The sequence below is a fragment of the Sarcophilus harrisii genome, chromosome 1, assembly GCF_902635505.1.
Source record: "Sarcophilus harrisii chromosome 1, mSarHar1.11, whole genome shotgun sequence".
NCBI classification, from domain to species: Eukaryota; Metazoa; Chordata; class Mammalia; order Dasyuromorphia; family Dasyuridae; genus Sarcophilus; species Sarcophilus harrisii.
The window spans coordinates 369,796,973-369,815,364 of NC_045426.1; the positions used below are offsets into that span (position 1 = coordinate 369,796,973).

General features: G+C 33.0%; 1 long non-coding RNA gene across 3 annotated transcripts in view; it reads left to right on the forward strand.

Annotated features, from left to right (window-relative positions):
• The window catches only part of LOC116420522, a 35,399-nt gene that overhangs the window by 762 nt on the left and 16,245 nt on the right, over positions 1–18,392 (forward strand). For all 3 annotated transcript variants that reach the window (XR_004230867.1, XR_004230866.1, XR_004230865.1), the window contains exon 2: positions 8,267–8,465. This is a non-coding gene — a long non-coding RNA (uncharacterized LOC116420522). The remainder of the gene's footprint in view (positions 1–8,266; positions 8,466–18,392) is intronic.

Sequence of the window (18,392 nt, forward strand, 5' to 3'; positions counted from 1 at the left end):
AAGGTGGCTTGGGAAAAGGAAAACTATTTCAAGATATCCACCTTCCCTCCTCCCTCCCTTCTTCTTTCCTCTTTCCCTCCCTCCTTCCCTTCCTCCCTTCTTTCCTCCTTCCCTCCCTCCTTTCCTTCCTCCCTTCTTTCCTCTTTCCCTCCCTCTCTCCCTCCCTTCTTTTCCTCCTTCCCTCCCTTCTTCCCTTCCTCCTTCCTTCCTTCCCTCCCTCCCTTCCTTCCTTCCTTCCTTCCTTCCTTCCTTCCTTCCTTCCTTCCTTTATTCCTTCCTTCCTTTATTCCTTCCTTCCTCCCTCCCTTCCTTCCCTCCCTCCCTTCCTTCCTTCCTTCCTTCCTTCCTTTCTTCCTTCCTTCCTTCCTTCCTTCCTTCCTTCCTTCCTCCCTTCCTTCCTTCCTTCCCTCCTTCCTTCCTTCCTTCCTTCCTTCCTTCCTTCCTTCCTTCCTTCCTTCCTTCCTTCCTTCCTTCCTTCCCTCCTTCCTTCCTTTCTACCTATGGAGTTATTCCTAACCAATAAAGGTTAGAGTTTATGCTGAAAATTAGAGAAAAGTCATAATAATGTTTTTTCCCTGTCCCAATTCCTACTGTCACTCCCTATCCAACTGTTTGCTATTGTCATCAGCTGCAATGTCAAGCCAGGCTTGATGAGGGGAAAGATTCCAATCTTTGATTCCCAACCCCCTAGTTAATGTAAATTACCCTTTGACTCACAAATCCTGGTCCCTTTGAATTCCAATAGAAGATCCCGACCTGTCCCAGCCCCACCCGGATCTGAGCCAACTTTGGGGCTACACCCCAAAGCCCCTGGAGCTAAGTCTTCAACTTAAAAGGGACATACTTGGGATAGGTTTGCATCCAAAAGGTGCGCATCTGAAAGGAACATTTTAATGCAGATGCTCTCTTGGGCAAGGCTGTATTGTCCTCATCAGGCTCACTCAGACCTTTAATTTACTTAAGGTCTAGTTGTCATCAGGATTAGAGGGTTATAAACAAGCTGAGGGCAAATCTGTAAACTATATCTTCATTAAGATTCTCTATGGATATTTCCCTTTTACATTGTCTCTAACCTGTTGATAATTCTTATTTTCTATAGACCAGATGACTTACAATTTATTACCTGGCCATTTGACCTCTTTCTTTACTTTGATTAAATAATTCATGTCTCTTAATGACTACTTGCATAGATTCTGTTATTCTCATTTTGTTCTTTCTTCCTAGATGTAATATGGATTTCTTTTTTTTTTTAACCTGATCTTTGTCTACTTATACCTTTAAATTTTATGTCTCTTTCTTTTCTGTCTCAATGATGAGGTCTAGATTTGGGGTTCCTAAATGAAATTAGGGTTTAGTTGAGGTCTAGTGGCAGGTTTGGGGTACAGGGAGTAAAATGGAGCTCCCCTGCAACCTCCCTGGATTTGGCACAAGGATACTGATGTGGGAAAGATTCCAATCTTTGATTCCCAACACCCCCCCCTAGTTAATGTAAATTACCCTTTGACTCACAAATCCTGGTCCCTTTGAATTCCAATAAAAGATCCGGACCTGTCCCAGCCCCACCCGGATCTGAGCCAACTTTGGGGCTACACCCAAAAGCCCCTCAAGCTAAGTCTCCTATTACAAAAGCCCCCCCTCCCCCTTCCCACTGGAAACCCCTCTTTGCAGAGATTCCAAACATAGTAGCCATGTGAGGACCCTCTGTCCACTGGACCCTCTGTCTAGTGCCCTCCTTATCTCTACCTTCACCTATCTCCTACTTCTAGACTCAATAATAAACCTCTTTTATCAATCTAGCTCTTCGGGCCAATAAATGCTTTTATTGGGAATTCGCACCGCTACTAGACCTCATTTACCACTGTATCCTTGTGCCAAATCCAAGGGGGTTTCAGGGGAGCTCTGTTTGACTCCCTGTACCCCAAACCTGCCACTAGACCTCAACTAAATCCTAATTTCATTTAGGTACCCCAAATCTAGACCTCAACATTTGGTCTACACCTCAACATTCGATAAATACCTCAACAATACGACATTATATGAGGTCTAGTAGTGGCTCGAGTCCCCAATAAAAGCATTTATTGGCCCAAAGAGCTAGATTGATAAAAGAGATTTATTATGGAGTTTAGAAGTAAGGAAATCGGTGAAGGTAGAGATAAGAAGGGCACCGGACAGAGGGTCCAGTGGACAGAAGGTTTTGACATGGCTAGCATGTTTGGGACTTCTACAAAGGGGAGGTCCCAGTGTTTCCCTTTTATAATGGGAGAGTTAGCTCAAGGGGCCTGTGGGCATAGCTCCAAAGTTGGCTCAGATTCTAATGGGTGCTGGGAGAGGTCAGGATTTTCTATTGGAATACAAAGAGACCAGGATTTGTGAGTCAAAGGGTAATTACATTAACTAGAGGGGGTTGAGAGTCATAAAGAAAGGAATCTTTCCCGGCATCATCAGCATCCTTCCTAGCCTCCTTCAAGTAATATGACAATTGGAAATAAGTTTATCTCTGTATAATACTCTAAAATTTCTAAAGCTTTCAATGTACATTATCTCATTAAACTGCATGAACTATAGACTATTATTATTCTCATTTTTTAAATATGAAGGAACAGAGAATGTAAATGGTTAAGTGACTTGCCTAAAGTCACACAGTTTGTAAATGTTTGAGGCAGGATTTTAATTTAGGTCTTGCCAATTCCATATCCAGTGTTCTGTTTACCTTAGACAACATTATAACAACCTCCTCATTTTACAGATGAGGAAATTAAGACCAAAGGAAGGAAAATAGTCTGTTCCATGTTACACTTAAATCCGCAAATGTCATTACATTCCTCAACTCACTGATTGTCATGATCAGTTAATGATATTAAATAAAAGATAACACCAATAATTTTTGATAAGTTACATGATTTCTGTGGTATGATTTTAAAAGAACATTATTATTATAAATGTTTTATTCATTAACTGTTACTATTTGAAGGTATTTTTGAAGTAAACTGGAGTCATCAAAACTCTTAACAGAAAAAAATAGGCAACTATTATTTATGGTAAGATTGTAAGATTATGGACTTCAGGTAACTGTCAAATATCTTCTGTGTTCTGTTTATCAATTTGTGGGCTAGTAGGGCATTCATTTGCTCTGTATAATTGCTATAAATTGTATCTCCTTGTTCACTTGAAAATATTTTTCCTATTTGGAAAATGAAAAATATGGATCCAACCATTCTGGAAAGTGATTTGGACTTTTTTTTTTAAATAACTAAAATGCTCCTAATATTTGACTCAGCATTTAAAATCATTAGGAGAGGAAAAAAAATGCAAATAGTGATTACAAATTATTGATCAATTGTGCAATGAGCAAACCAATTGGGGTAAATAAATGTATTATATAAGAATTGATTACTATAAAGAAATGCAGAGAAATGTAGAATCACCTACATGAAATGACATTGAAGGATAATAGAATCAGGAAAACATTGTACATAAGAATTATAATAATAAAATGGAATAACCAAAAACTAAACATTATTAATAATATTTCGTGTGTGTGTGTGTGTGTGTGTGTGTGTATGTGAACTTCCTTCCCTTCTTTGTATGAGTGGAATATTTGGATATAGGTTATTGTATATACCTTCAGACATAGTTGAGTTTTGTGGAAGTGGTTTTTATCCTCTCATATTTAATTTTTGGTTCAAGTAATATATATATATATATATATATATATATATATATATATATATATAGAGAGAGAGAGAGAGAGAGAGAGAGAGAGAGAGAGAGTGCGAGAGTGCTAAGGAAACAGATAGAAACATTAAAAAGTTTGGAAATGAAGATGATATAAAAACAACTTTTTTTCATGCATGTTACATATTCCAGAAGTTTTGAGTTTTCATTATTAAAGACAATGCATCTAAAATGCATATCTACATCTCACAGAGATCTGAAATTTCTGGAATTTATTTTTAAAAGTAATATTTTAAATTCTTCCTTGAGTATATCTTTCCATATGTTGCAACCTAGGTGATAATTTACCTTGCTTATTCCTATTCTCTCATGATAACAGAAATTGAATTATTATAGTGATTTCTTTGGATTTTTGTAGCTTTTTGACCTTCCAAAAACCCATATTGAAAAAAAAATCCTTTATTAAATCATTATCAATTAAAACTTTAATGGAAAGATGCCTCCTGAGAAAGAGGAAAAGGGGTTTTATTTATTTATTCTTAAAAAGTTGTGAAATAAATTTAATTGCTTCAATATTAAATTTTATTCATAATAAATCACTTTTAAAGTTCAAAAATGGAAAAAAAAAAAAAAAAAAAGGAGGAGGATACTCTACCAAAAGGCAAAATTGCTTGAAGACAGCCCTGCATCTATGTTACTAATTAGTTATTCTGGATATACTGAAAATGTATTTTTGATTATTTCTCAGAAAAGTCCCTACAATATAAAGCTACTTTGTTTATTATCTTATTGCAGAAAAGAAGAGAGTGACCATTATCTTCTTAAAGCCAATATTAGAGCCCAGGAATCATGTTTTCCTTTTTTCTTTTTCTTTTTACTCTAAATACAAACCAAAATAAATACTCAAAGAAGGAGTTCCCTTTTTGTCAGATAGAAATTGATTTTCAAGGTTGATGTTGGTGGATAATGAACAGTGTAATGTTCATATCCATTATGGGCTCTCACCAGGGGTGAGATAAAGTCAAATAATGGAATCTCAAAAATCTCAAAAATGTTATTAAAAAAAGAGACAGAAGGATCTATGATATTCCTGCATGTGCCTTAAAAAATAACCCTAGGAAAAAAAAAAAAAAAAAAAAGAATTCCATGAATGGGTTCACAAAGAAAGTCATGAAGCATATGAACTTTTGAAGGGAAGAGGCCTGGAGAGTAGAATTCTTTCTTCCTCTTTTAAAACTCTTCAGCAAAGTTCATTTTTTAAAATTATCTCACAGCCTTGAAACTGACCGTTAAATAAAAAGAGTCAATCATCATGCACATATTTATAGAGTGATAATCACCATACTAGATAGTAGAGATGCAAAAGCAAAAATAAAATTCCCCTGTGCTCAAGGAGCTTACATTTTACAGAAGGAACCTAATATAGATAAAATTTAAATTTATACTAACATTCAGTCATTTCTAACTCTTTATGATCCCATTTGGGGTATTCTTGATGAAGATACTGGAGTAATTGTCCATTTCTTTCTTCATTTAATTTTATAGATGAGGAAACTGAGACAAAGAGGGTTAAATGACTTGCCCAAGGTCACAGAACTAGTAATTTTCTGAGGACAGAATTGAATACAAGTCTTCCTGTGTCTATTTTATATTAATTTTGTGTGTATGTGTGTGTATATGTGTGAATAGACACACATTCACAAAATATTTAATATATATATAATATATAGTATAATATATACACACATGAAAATATATAATGTAAAAATGTAGAAATTCAATGTGCATATATAAATATAAATATCTATATCTATATTATATATGTGATATATACATATACACATGAACTGTATGTATGTATGTATGTAAATACAAGATGATAGAGTAAGAAATGACACTGATAACTGAGAGTATTAGGCAGTTTCATATAGAAAATAATGCTTGAGTTGAGACCTGAAGAAAACTAGGAATTCTAAAAAATAAAGATATAGAAGTAATGACTCCCCATATGGACGATAACCACTTCTGAAAAGAGAGTTGAAGATTATCTGTTACAATTGTCTCGCTTTACAAATAAAGAAACAAAGAGAGGCAATGCTTTATCCCAAGTCATAAAGACAATATGTAATGAATAGAGCATAATTTTGAGTCAAGTATTTTTTTTTTCTGTATTTTTCCTTTCTCAGAATTCATAGAATTATTCTGTTAATCATTTGGTAAAACTGAGATAATAATATCTGTTCTTTGGTGTTGCCATGAATACCCAATGAGATAAAAGAGGAGAAAATGGTAAAAGATGGATCTAGTCCACTTCTAAATTCCCTCTCCTCCCCACCCCCTACCAAAGTAGAAATGAATACACAGAACTACTTTTACTCAGGCACAGTTCTTACTCTGGCCATCTGAGGAGATTATGACAAGCAAGGGATTGTTTCCTGAGATTTGATAAAAGCAGCTATTTGTTCAGTAGTTATGAACAAAGTAGCCTACAAAGTGTACTTGTGTGCTTAAAAACATTTTCCCTTGTCAAAGTTGTTATGATAAGGAATATATGAAGGTGTAATATATATGATTAAGAATAGTGGAGAATTATGTAATTATGGTTTAAAAAACACTTCACACAAAACATTTTTCATGTGACATTCATAACATGTTTTACCACTAATATATGGAGTCACTTTTAAAGTTGTCACCTTTAAAAGTGACCAATCAAGTAGTCATTCTACTATGCATATTCCAACTTTAGTGATTTAATACTTTTTTTTTTCTTTACTTTATGAGATGGTAATCCATTGCTGGGAAGTTATAATTGTTGAAAAGTTATTTCTCCTTCTTCTTCTTTATTATTATTATTTCTTATAAATTTATTCTTTGCATTTTATCCTACCTTTATTTTAAAATATATTACACCCCTTTGTAATCATTGAGCCATGTAATGTTACTTTAAAATTAACAAACAAATATGCATATGCAGAAGAAATGAGAGAAAGGGAAGGTCAGGAAAAAAAAATAGCAAAAACATCACCCAATATATCAGGAAATGTAATTATTCTCTCTCATAGTCTTTTCCTTCTTCAAAGAAGGGAGAGAGGAGAGATCAATTTTTTCATCTCTTCTTCAGGGCCAAGTTTTGTCATATAATTATTACACAGCTCCCAGTTGGTTTTTAAATGTCCTTTTCATTTACAATATTGTTGTAATTATACACATTCTTTATCTGCTTCTTCTAATTTTTTAACTGGAAGCTCATCAAAACCCTGCCTGCCAGGTATAAATTTCCTTCACTAAACTAGGGTCTTCCTAAGTGAATGAATAAAGGGGGAAAAAAAAAGTATATATCAGTTAAAATATGAAAATTATCTGCTTCTTTGAAATGTTTCTTTCTACTCTACCATTTATTTAGGCAAAATAATATTCTATAACATTTCTGTACCACAATTCATTTAGCCAATGCTTGATAGGTGGTTATCTGGTTTACTTCCAGTTCTTTGCTATTCTAAAAAGTCTTGCAATATTAAATTGATGTTTATGAAACCATCATATCTTTACTTTCTTCTGATTATTTACTTAGCCATGGAAGCTCTGCATTAAAGGGTATAGACATTCATGTCACAGTTTTTGAAAGTGTGATCAATGTAGAGGGCTGAAACTCTGAAAAGGTGTACTTGAATCAAACAGCAGTGCACTTAAGGCTAATTACCTATTTGATGTGAGATAATGGTTCTATATACATATATTTAGATGTGATGGTAATATGATGGTTCTCCTCATCATAGTTCCTTTCTGAATGTGTGGTGGTGAGGTAATCCTAGGCCAAAATTAGAGGGCTGAGGGAGAGAGATCAAGGTCACTTGGCTACAGAATAAGGAGGAGAGAGGCTTGAGGCTTCAGATTCCAGAGTCCAGGATTCATCTTTGTCAAGCTGAGTGGAAGCTTGCCTGCCTCCTTCACTTCTCTCCCTAAAGACCAAGGACTTTGAGTGATCCAGACTCTGACTGATACTGAGGCCCTCCAGACAGTTAGCCTGGAGTTTATAGTGTTCCAAATATTTGTACAAAATAGTTGATTCAACATTTAGCTCCACAAAAATGTATGTGTTCATATTTTACCAAAGCTCTTTTTACACTGATAATTAACACTTTTTTCCTAATCTTTGAGTTGGAGTTAAATCAACAAAAATGTTTTGATTTGTAATTCTTTTATTATTAGTTCTTTAGAAAAATTTTTCATAATCTTTTTCATTTGGAAAAATGGTCCTTCTCACTATTCCATGCTGGCTCAATCTTTTGGTGTACACAGATAATCGTAGGAGGGATTAGTGGATGGAGTGAGACAAGCCAGACTCACTTTGCAGCAGGACCAGGAGAAGGGAGGTTGGTGGAGAGCTTGTGGCAGTTTTGTCCATCTCCTTCACTTCTCCCCCAAAGACCAAGAACTTTTGCTTATTATCACTCTGGCTAATCCTGAGGTCTCCAGGGAGCTAGCCCTATATTTCAGGCTTGTGAAGGAAGATTATATCTGGTAGGCAGTGAAAAGGGGTTTGATGAGCTTCCATTTCACAATGATAACATTGATTTTCTTTATTTTGCAGAATTTTGAAATTGATCTTGTCACCCATAAAAAACTGCTATGAGACAACATGGAAGAGGAACTTAGAAAGTGGGGAAAACTAATGTTTCTACCTGAAGTAACTCTCCAACCTATCTGTAATATTAAGCAAGAACTTATTTGATGACTTTTTTGTTTAAACTTTAACTGGAAGATAAAGAGAAAAATCTAATAGCATGCAGGTACGAAAAGATCTGACTGTTTTAAATCTGAATATATGGTCAACTCTAAATCCTAAGCAACGAGGTAAAAAAACACACACACACACACACACACACACACATATATATATATATATATATTCCTTGTCTTACAACCTATAAATTTAGATCCTGAAAGTATCTCATGTTTTTAAGGATCATATAAGAATAATCTATATTCTTAAAAGAAGAGAATATCCAGGATAAAGATAGAAAAAATTTTTAGAGTAATAGAGAAACTTCCTAAGTACCCCCCCCCCCCTGCCTTTGACTGTTGTCCTTCCAGTTTTAGCTGCTTTGATATTGCTTGTCCAAAGACTTTTTAATTTTATATGAGCAAAAATGTGTGTTTTATTTTCTGTGATATGCTTCATTATTTATTTTTTGTTCATGATATTTCTATTTTCTATTCCATGGGTTTTTTTTTTTTTTTTGGTTCCTCTTCTTATAGGATTGTGAATTGACTTTGTATTCATTTTCTATTATTTGTCTATTCTTTAGCTGTTTTAAAATATTGAATTTTTCCTTGTGTATCTACATCAGTCTCTTGAGAAAACTTTCCCTATCCCCCACTATTTGAATTGTATCTTCTTGAGTCTTTAGAATTTTAGTAACGAATTTCCCATATTCCATGGTCTGACAACTCTTAAAAATATTAATAACATTTGGGATCCAACCTATCCTCTTGCTAAATCTTTTGAAATTTGTCCTCTTAAAAGTTAGGATAAATCTCTTTCTATATCATATTCTTGTACTGTTTTGGACTAGATTCTAAAATGCAGAAATCATCTCCTCCCAGGGTTCATATCAATCAATTCTTCCTTATTAGCAAGGTTCAGATCCAGGAGATAAGTTTTATTTGTTTCCCTACATTTTTGTAAGGATATTATGAACTATAATGTAACATAACATTTCTTTGAATTGTTGATGGCTTTGCTATGTCTTTTCTTCTCCAGGATAAATATCCCTATTCCCCCCACCCCTAATGTTTAGACTTCCTTTAGCGGATCTCCACTACCCTTTCTACAATATGGTATCAAGAACTGAAATCAATATTCTAGTTGCAATCTGATCAACAGAAATGTACAAGTGTCATTTCCTTCATACCCTTCTACTTCTGCCATACCATACTTTCCTTACCTTTTCACCTTAAACTTTAACTCTTTCTCTACATCTTTCAATCCTGATAGGTAAATTTTTGTTTTTTCTTATCAGTGTTCACATATTGATAACATTTTTAAGCCACCTTCATGTTGTGCTGACATTTATTCCATCCCTGACTTTTAAACTCTATTTTGAAAAATGTATTTGATTCCTCCATTAAAATAGTTAAGTTCCTTGAGGATAAAGTTGCTCTTGTGTACTTGTAGTTGTGTGTATATTGTATCTAATACAATACCTTGCTTATAATCAAGACTAAATTATTATTCTATTTATCTATCTATAGCTCTAACTAATCTATCTAATTCTCGATGATGTTTTTTATTATACTTAAGTATTTGAATTATTATGAATCATATTGAGCTTAAAGGAACAGGCTATGCCAAAATAACCTAATTTTCTTTCATTAAAAAGTAGGTAATTAGATGAATAAATTAAGGGAATATTGTTGATATGTATTATAAATTTTGCAGAAAAATCTTGGACAAAATTGCATGCATTATCCTTGAATACAATCTAGAGATATGTGGGCCTCACAATAGTTAGATTAAAAAAACTGTTTAAATGATTAAGATTGAGTATTCATTAATGACCCAAAACAAAGTTCAAGGAAGATGTTTAGTAGATTCTCCTTGGCCTTAACTGTCTTTGAAAAATTTGATGAAAACTTAGATGATTATCAAAATTGAAAATGACACAATTTTCAGATAACATTAGATCAAATTTTTTTTAAACAAAAATGGAAGATAACAATCAGAAAAAAAAATGAATGAATTTACATTAAAAAATCTTATTTTGGGTTTTAATAAGTTAGTGTCACAAGTGCAGTTGTTATTATAACTTGGTTTAATAATATTGTCATAATAAAAAGTTGGGTTATTATAATCATAACCCTATTTTCATCTTAAATTACATTAATAAAGACAAAATTTAAAAATACAGGGAGTCTTTGATTTGTTCTACACTATGCACATGACATCTGGAATACTGTGTTGAAGTTTCCAGATTTCAGGAGGGGAATTGCTGGAGTATATAGAAGAGGTCATACAGAGTGTTGAGGAAAGGGGAGATCACACTAACTTTATAAAATTGTCAAAGCACCTGTATAATTTAACTTGGAGAAGAGCTGACATAGGAGGGAAAGAAAAGAAACTGAATTTAAATTTAAAAAAATAAAAGAAACTAACAAGTATTTGAAATAAATGAATGAAAAAACAATATTCTAAAATCACAGAAAAGCATTTAATAAGATTGGGGAAAAATCAATGAAATTTAATACAGTTTTCCCATTTTAAAATATGATGCTAAACCTTCCTTTTCAATAAACAAGGATTTACTTTCAGTGAACTTTTGATAAGACTTTCATTATCAGGTTTTAGAAAGGACAGTATAAAACCTAAAAACTGAGATATTAATTCTATACTTTTAATCCTGACCAAGTTGAAGTTACAGAAATAAAAGTAGGTAAGAAAGAAAGGAATTTTTTTAGTTTGTAGAATTTTAAATGACAAATTAATTAAAAATTAGGTACATTATAGAATTGAAATTTCTTTACTATTAATTTCCAAATTATAGTTTCAATATTTCTGTAAATGCTGATTTTAGTGGATGTTTTGGGTTTTGCAGACTAACGTTGCATCTAAAAAAAAACCATTTAAAACCATTTTTCCTTCACACTTTTCCACCAAGAAGGTCAAAGGTTCATTGTTTTATTAGATGGGGATTTCAAATCCCAAGGGATGCTAAAAAAAATAATTTGTAGTTGACAACCTACAGATCTTATCAGGTGGAAATTTGATCTTAGGAAAATAATTTACCTTACTATTATATATTTTTTCTGTGAGTAATTCAACAGATCTTATTTGTTTAGGTGAATTAGAATGAAAATAACCTAAATGAAATTGAAATAAACTATGCAAATATATATATATATATATATATATATATATATATATATATATATATATTATATATATGTTTTGCAATTAATTAGTGCAACATTAGACAATTTATATAGAAGAGATTTAGTAGAGTTTTAGAAACAAATACGCTTGTTAAATAAAGATGAAATGGGCAAAAGAAAGCTAGTTAAAATATCAAGTCATAATGTGAAAGGAATATTGTATTTTAAAAGTTTGTGGAGACTTAATCAAAGTCCATTGAAAGAAAAAAAAGGTAAAAAAAGAAAATTTTAGGAGAAGAATAGGTGGAAAGTTAAAGAAACATGGAATATATTTGTATTAACAGGGTGAATGGAGGCATTGAAAGTAAAGTATTTGAAGTTATGGAAAATGAAGGTTGAGGAAGGCTTTTTTTTTTGTCTCATGGTGGTAAGAGGGATATGAGAAAATTTTGAAACGTGAATTTATGGACACCAGCTAGAAAAAGTATTTCTCTATATTTTATTTATTATACATTTTATTAAGTCTCAACATTTGCTAAGTAGAATTTACAGAGATAAATTTATAGCATGGAATTATTTTCATATAGCAGAGCAATTAGAAAAATGTTTTTCCAATCTTTAGCACCTCATGGGCCTCAAAAAAAGGAGGATGTGAGAATCTGAGGCTGTTTGTACAAATCTTAATAGCTCTTGGAAACACTGAGATTTTGGATGAAGTCATTTGTGATTATAAATTCATATTTGATTTTTATCCAAAAAAGAAACCTAACTAAATTATAATTAAATAATTATATTATCACATTAAAATTTTTTTTTTCTCATATTAGGATAATCCTGGTAATTGTTGCCCTCTAGGTAGATTAGTCCTTAATGAAAAATATACATTTGACATTTGTCCTTAAAGCAATACACTAAGAAACTGTATGGATAAAAAGTGAAAGTATAAATACTTCAAAATTATTCTATACTAATTTTTATTTCATCTATTGAAGGATGCTAAATTGATAGGTTGATAAATTGATTTTTCTAAGTAAGATGATTTAAAAGTGCATTCAACTGAATTGACAATAAATTTTGTGTTGTATTTTAAAATTGATAATATATTTAAAAGATTCTATTGGTTATATTTTGATTTTGGGGAAATCATTATATAAGAAATATCATTAATTTGAAAAATGATACTCAGAGGATGATATCACTGTATCCTTAGAAAATTAACTTCTCTTTCAATCTGGATGCTGTTGGATTAGAAATTTAGCTAATAAAGAATGTAGTCATGTTTGAAAACTGTCAAGTATTTGATTGGTTTTATTTTACTCCAAATAGAAAATAATAATAGCTCACTTTTTTTTGGAAAAGTACCACAGACCTTATAAATAGACAATACCTGTGAAGGTCTCTGGGATCTTTTTGAACAAGGCTCTCAAATCTTTTTAGTCTTATTGACAACATATTTTGAAATTCTGAAATAATGAATTGGTTTACTCAGATTCCTTCCTTTTCATAAATATAACTAAAATGAAGATACCAAAAAGCTTGTTTTATGAAGCATAGTTTATTTTTTTAATATGATAGGTTGTTTGGGCACTGTTTATGAAAATTATGAAGGTGCACCTGTAAGAATACACTTTGAAGTTACGTCTTTGAGCCAATTTAGTAGTGACAAATTTTAGATTAATTTTAGACTTAATTCTACCTTATGGGTTCATGAGCAATATGAATATTTATTGTTTTGGAGCCTTATAGTAAATAAACATTTTATTTTGAGTTTTAAATAAAATATCACATATTCACTTTATCTGTAAAACTCCTGAAAATGATTGTTCTCAACTTATATTATCGATTTCTTTCTAGGATGGATTTAAGCTGGGGGAAAATGAGTAAGATAAGGTCTAATATGTACTTACTTTTAACTGCTTTTATAAAAATATAAAAACATATAACTGTACCTAGTCCTAAATTGTGACTAGTGAAATTGGCTATTGGAGATAAAAGCTATTGGGAGTGTTATTTGGAATTATTTTAAGTTTTGATTTCAAGCATGTCTATCTGAATGGTCATTAAATCAGTAATTGCCCATTCAAGAGAAATAGAGAAATGGCATGTAATGACCAAAGGGAGTGTCATCTGAGAATTGCTGCAAGTAGATATGTGTGTCTGAGGAGATTAAAAAGATGAATAACTTTTAATAGGGGTGGAGCCAAGATGGCGGAGAAGACACACACGACTTTCTAAGCTCTTCTCTTACCCTCTTTATCAATATTATATCGAGCCTCAAAAATAGTCTTGACTGCTACAATTCGTAAAGATAAGAAGTAGAACAGCTCACCGGCCGAAGAAAATCTGCAGTCTCGCCAAAAAAGGTTGGTTCCGGGGCCAGGGGACAGATCAGCGCAGACGGGGAGAGAAATTAGGTCCCGAGGAGAGTCTCAAACCGAGGGTGAAGGCACAGATCTCAGCACAAGCGTGCAGCCCCAACCCGCAGTTCGGGGCTTTTTCCAGGCTTGTGATCCTGCATGGCAGGAGGACCCAGCCCGGGTTAGCCTCTAATCTGCCCAGTGGGGGAGCTCGGGGGGCCTGGGAAATTTCCAGGGCCGATTTGCATCAGGCAGGGCGCCAAAGAGTCCGCGGCAGTCTGCGGGTCAGGCCCTGGGTCGGATCTGCGGTCTGCGGTCTGTGGTCTGTGGTCTGGGGTCACCTCTTTCCAAGTCCCACTAGAGGTTCCCAGCCTGGGCGTGACACTTTCACCCCTTAGTTCTAGCCTATAAGGTCAAAATGGGTTCATGACCTGGCATAAAGAATGAAATTATTAATAAATTAGAGGAACATAGGATAGTTTCCTCTCAGACTGGGAAGGGGAAGGTTTTTAAAAAGAACAGAATACGATCACAAAATAGAAAATTTCGATTATCCAAACTGAAAAGTTTTTCAAACAAAACTAATGCGCAAGATTAAAGGAAGCAATAAACTGGGAAAATATTTTTACAGTCAAAGGTTCTGATAAAGGCCTCATTTCAAAATATATAGGAAAATTAACCAATTTAAAAAAATAAGCCATTCTCAATTGAAAAATGGTAAAGGATATGAAAGACAATTCTCAGGGAAGAAATTAAACTATTTCTGTCATATGAAAAAAAAAGTCATTATTTCAGAGAAATCAAATTAAAAATTAAGATACCACTACACACCTGTCAGATTTAAGATGACAGGAAAAAAATTGTGATTGTTGGAGGGGATGCGGGAAAACTGGGACATTGATGCATTGTTGGTGGAGTTGTGAACGAATCCACCATTTTTGAAGTAGTTTGGAACTATGCTCAAAAAGTTATCAAACTTATATCCTTTGATCAGAGTGTTACTAGGGTTTTCCCAAAGGGAATGAAAGGAAAAGGGACCGTTGTAAAAATTTTTGTGGCAGCCCTTTTTGTATGGCTAAAACTGGAAACTGAATGGATGTCCATCAGTTGGAGAATGCTGAATAAATTGGGTGGTATAGAATAAGGAATTTGCTTTCTGAAAATAAAAAGGATGATTTCAGAAAGGCCTGGGAGACTTACCGAACTGATGCTGGTAAATGAAGAGGACCAAGGAGATCATTATATACTTCAACAACAATATATAGATAGGTTCTGATGGACCAGGACATCCTCCGAACAGATCAACCAAATCATTTCTAATGGGGTAATGAACTGAACCAGCTATGCCCAGAAAAAGAACTCTGGGAATGACTAAAACCATTCATTGAATTCCCAATCCCTATTTTATGCACCCTGTATTTTTGATTTCCTTCAAAGTAATTGTCAATATTTAAGTCATTTTTTGTAAAGCAAAATTTTTTGGTCATGTATACTTATTGTGTATTAATTTATATTTTAATATATTTAACATTCTGGAAAATTGATCAGGGAGGGGGGGTAAGAATAAAAATTGGAACAAGAGGTTTGGCAATTGTTAATGCTGTAAAGTTACCCATGCATATATCCTGTAAATAAATCCTGTAAATAAAAAGCTTTTAAATGATGACTATTAAATATAAATATATATATTATAATTTATTTTTTTTATTTATTATAATAACTTTTTATTGACAGAACCCATGCCAGGGTAATTTTTTACACATTATCCTTTGCACTCACTTCTGTTCCGATTTTTCCCCTCTCTCCCTCCCCCCCTCCTAGATCAACAATATATTTAAATATGTCACTCTATCCTAGATACAATATATGTGCCCAGAACCAAACAGTTCTCTTTTTAAGAAAGTATTGTTCAGAAGGTAAAAATAAATGGAAGAAAAACAAAAATGCAAACAGTTTACATTCATTTCCCAGTGTTCTTTTTTGGATGGCTTTCTGTCCATCATTGATCAATTGAAACTGAGTTGGTCTCTTTGTCAAAGAATCCACTTCTATCAGAAACATCTTCATACAGTTCATTGTTGAAGTATATACTGATCTTCTGTTCTCCATTTCTAGCATCAGTTCATGTAAGTTCTCCAACCCTCTGTATTCATCCTGTGGTCATTTTTACAGAACAAAATATTCCATAACATTCAATACCCCAATTTCAACCATTTCTCCAATTGATGGGCCCCCATTATTTTCCAGTTTCTAGCCATTAAAAAGGGTGCCCAAAACATTTTGGCCAATACAATCCTTACCTTCTTTGTATCTCTTTGGGATGCCCAGTTACCTGCTGGGTCAAAGGGTTCACATTTGATAACTTTTGGGATAATTCCGGGTGCTCTCAGAATGGTTATTCATTCCCAACTCCAGTGTCCCGTTTTCCTGCATCCCCTCCAAAATTCATCATTTTTTTTCCTGTCATCTTGAATCTGACGGGTTATGGTTTGAGTTATTTTTTGCATTTCTCTGATTAATAGTGATTTGGAACCTCTTTCTTAGTGGTAATAGTTTCATTTCATCATCTGAAAATTGTCTGTTCATCCTTTGACCATTTTCAATTGGGAAATGGCGATTTCTTATAAATTAAGTCAATTCTCTATATTTTTGGAAATGAGGCCTTTATCAGGATTTAACTGTGAAGATGTTTCCCAGTTTGTTGCTTCTCTTCTAATCTTGTTTGCATAGTTTTTGTTTGTACAAAGGTTTTTAATTTGATGTAATCAAAATTTTCTGTTTGTGATCAGTAATGGTCCTAGTTCATCTTTGGTCAAAATTTCTTCCCCCTCCCGGTCAGAGATAAACTTCCTATGTTTCTAATTTATTTATATTATCGTTCTTTATGCCTAAATCATGGACCCATTTTGATCTTATCTTGGTATACGGTGTTAAGTGTGGGTCCATACCTAATTTCTGCCATACTAATTTCCAGTTATCCCAGCAGTTTTTGTCAAATAATTAATTCTTATTTCAAAAGTTAGGATCTTTGAGTTTGTCAAACACTAGATTGCTATAGTTGACTATTCTGTCTTGTGAACCAAACCTATTCCACTGATCAACTAATCTATTTCTTAGCCGACACCAAATGGTTTTGGTGGATGCTGTTTATAATAAAGTTTTTGATCAGGTACAGCTAGGTCAGCTTCATTTGATTTGTTTTTCATTAATTCCCTTGAGATTCTCAACCTTTTATTATTCCATATGAATTTTGTTGTTATTTTTTTCTAGATCATTAAAATATTTTCTTGGAAGTCTGATATAGCACTAAAGAAATAGATTAGTTTAGGGAGATTGTTTCTTTTTATATTCCTTGGCCTTCCAAGAATTAATATTTTCCAATTATTTAAGTCTGACTTTATTTGTGTGGAAAGTTTTTTGTAATTTTGCTCAATAATTCCTCTTTCCTTTGGAGATGATTCCCAAATATTTTTATGCTGTCAATGGTTTTTTTTAATGGAATTTTCTTTGTATCTCTTGCTTTGGATTTTGTTGGTGATGTATAAAAATGCTGAGGATTTTGGGATTTATTTTATATCCTGCAACTTTGCTAAAGTTATGAATTATTTCAATGGCTTTTTAATTGAAATCTCTGGGTTCTCTAAGTATGCCATCATATTATCTTAAAGAGTGATAGTTTGGTTTCCTCATTTCTCTAATTCCTTTAATCTCTTTCTTGACTCTTTTCTGGACTTGTGTTTCTAATAAATATTGAATAATAATGGTGATAGTGGGCAACCTTCTTCCTCCAGATCTTACTGGGAAGGTTATTTTTCCCCTTGCATATGATCTTACTGATGATTTTAAATATGTGTCTGACTATTTTAAGAAAAAGTCCATTTATTCCTATACTCTCAAGTGTTTTTATTAGGAATGGATATTGGATTTTATCAAATGCTTTTTCTGCATCTATTGAGATAATCATATGATTTTTCTTAATTTGGTTATTGATATAGTCAATAATGCTAATACTTTTCCTAATACTGAAACAGTCCTGCATTCCTGGTATAAATCCTACTTGGTCATAGAATATTATTCTGGGGATGATTTCCTGTAATCTTTTTGCTAATATTTTATTTAAGATTTTACCATCAAAATTTATTAGGGAGATTGGTCTATAATTTTCTTTCTCTGTTTTCAGCCTACCTAGTTTAGGTATCAGTACCATGTCTGTGTTGTAAAAGGAGATTGGTAGGACTCCTTCAATCCCTATTTTTTCAAATAGTTTATATAACATTGGAGTTAATTGTTCTTGAAATGTTTGGTAGAATTCACATTGAATCCATCTGGTCTTGGCGATTTTTTTTTAGGGTTGGTTAATACTTGTTCTTTTCTTTTTCTAAGATGGGACAGTTTAGGATATTTACTTTTTCTTCTGTTAATCTGGGCAAGATATATTTTTGAAGGTATTCTTCCATTTCATTTAAGTTGTCAAATTTATTGCCATAA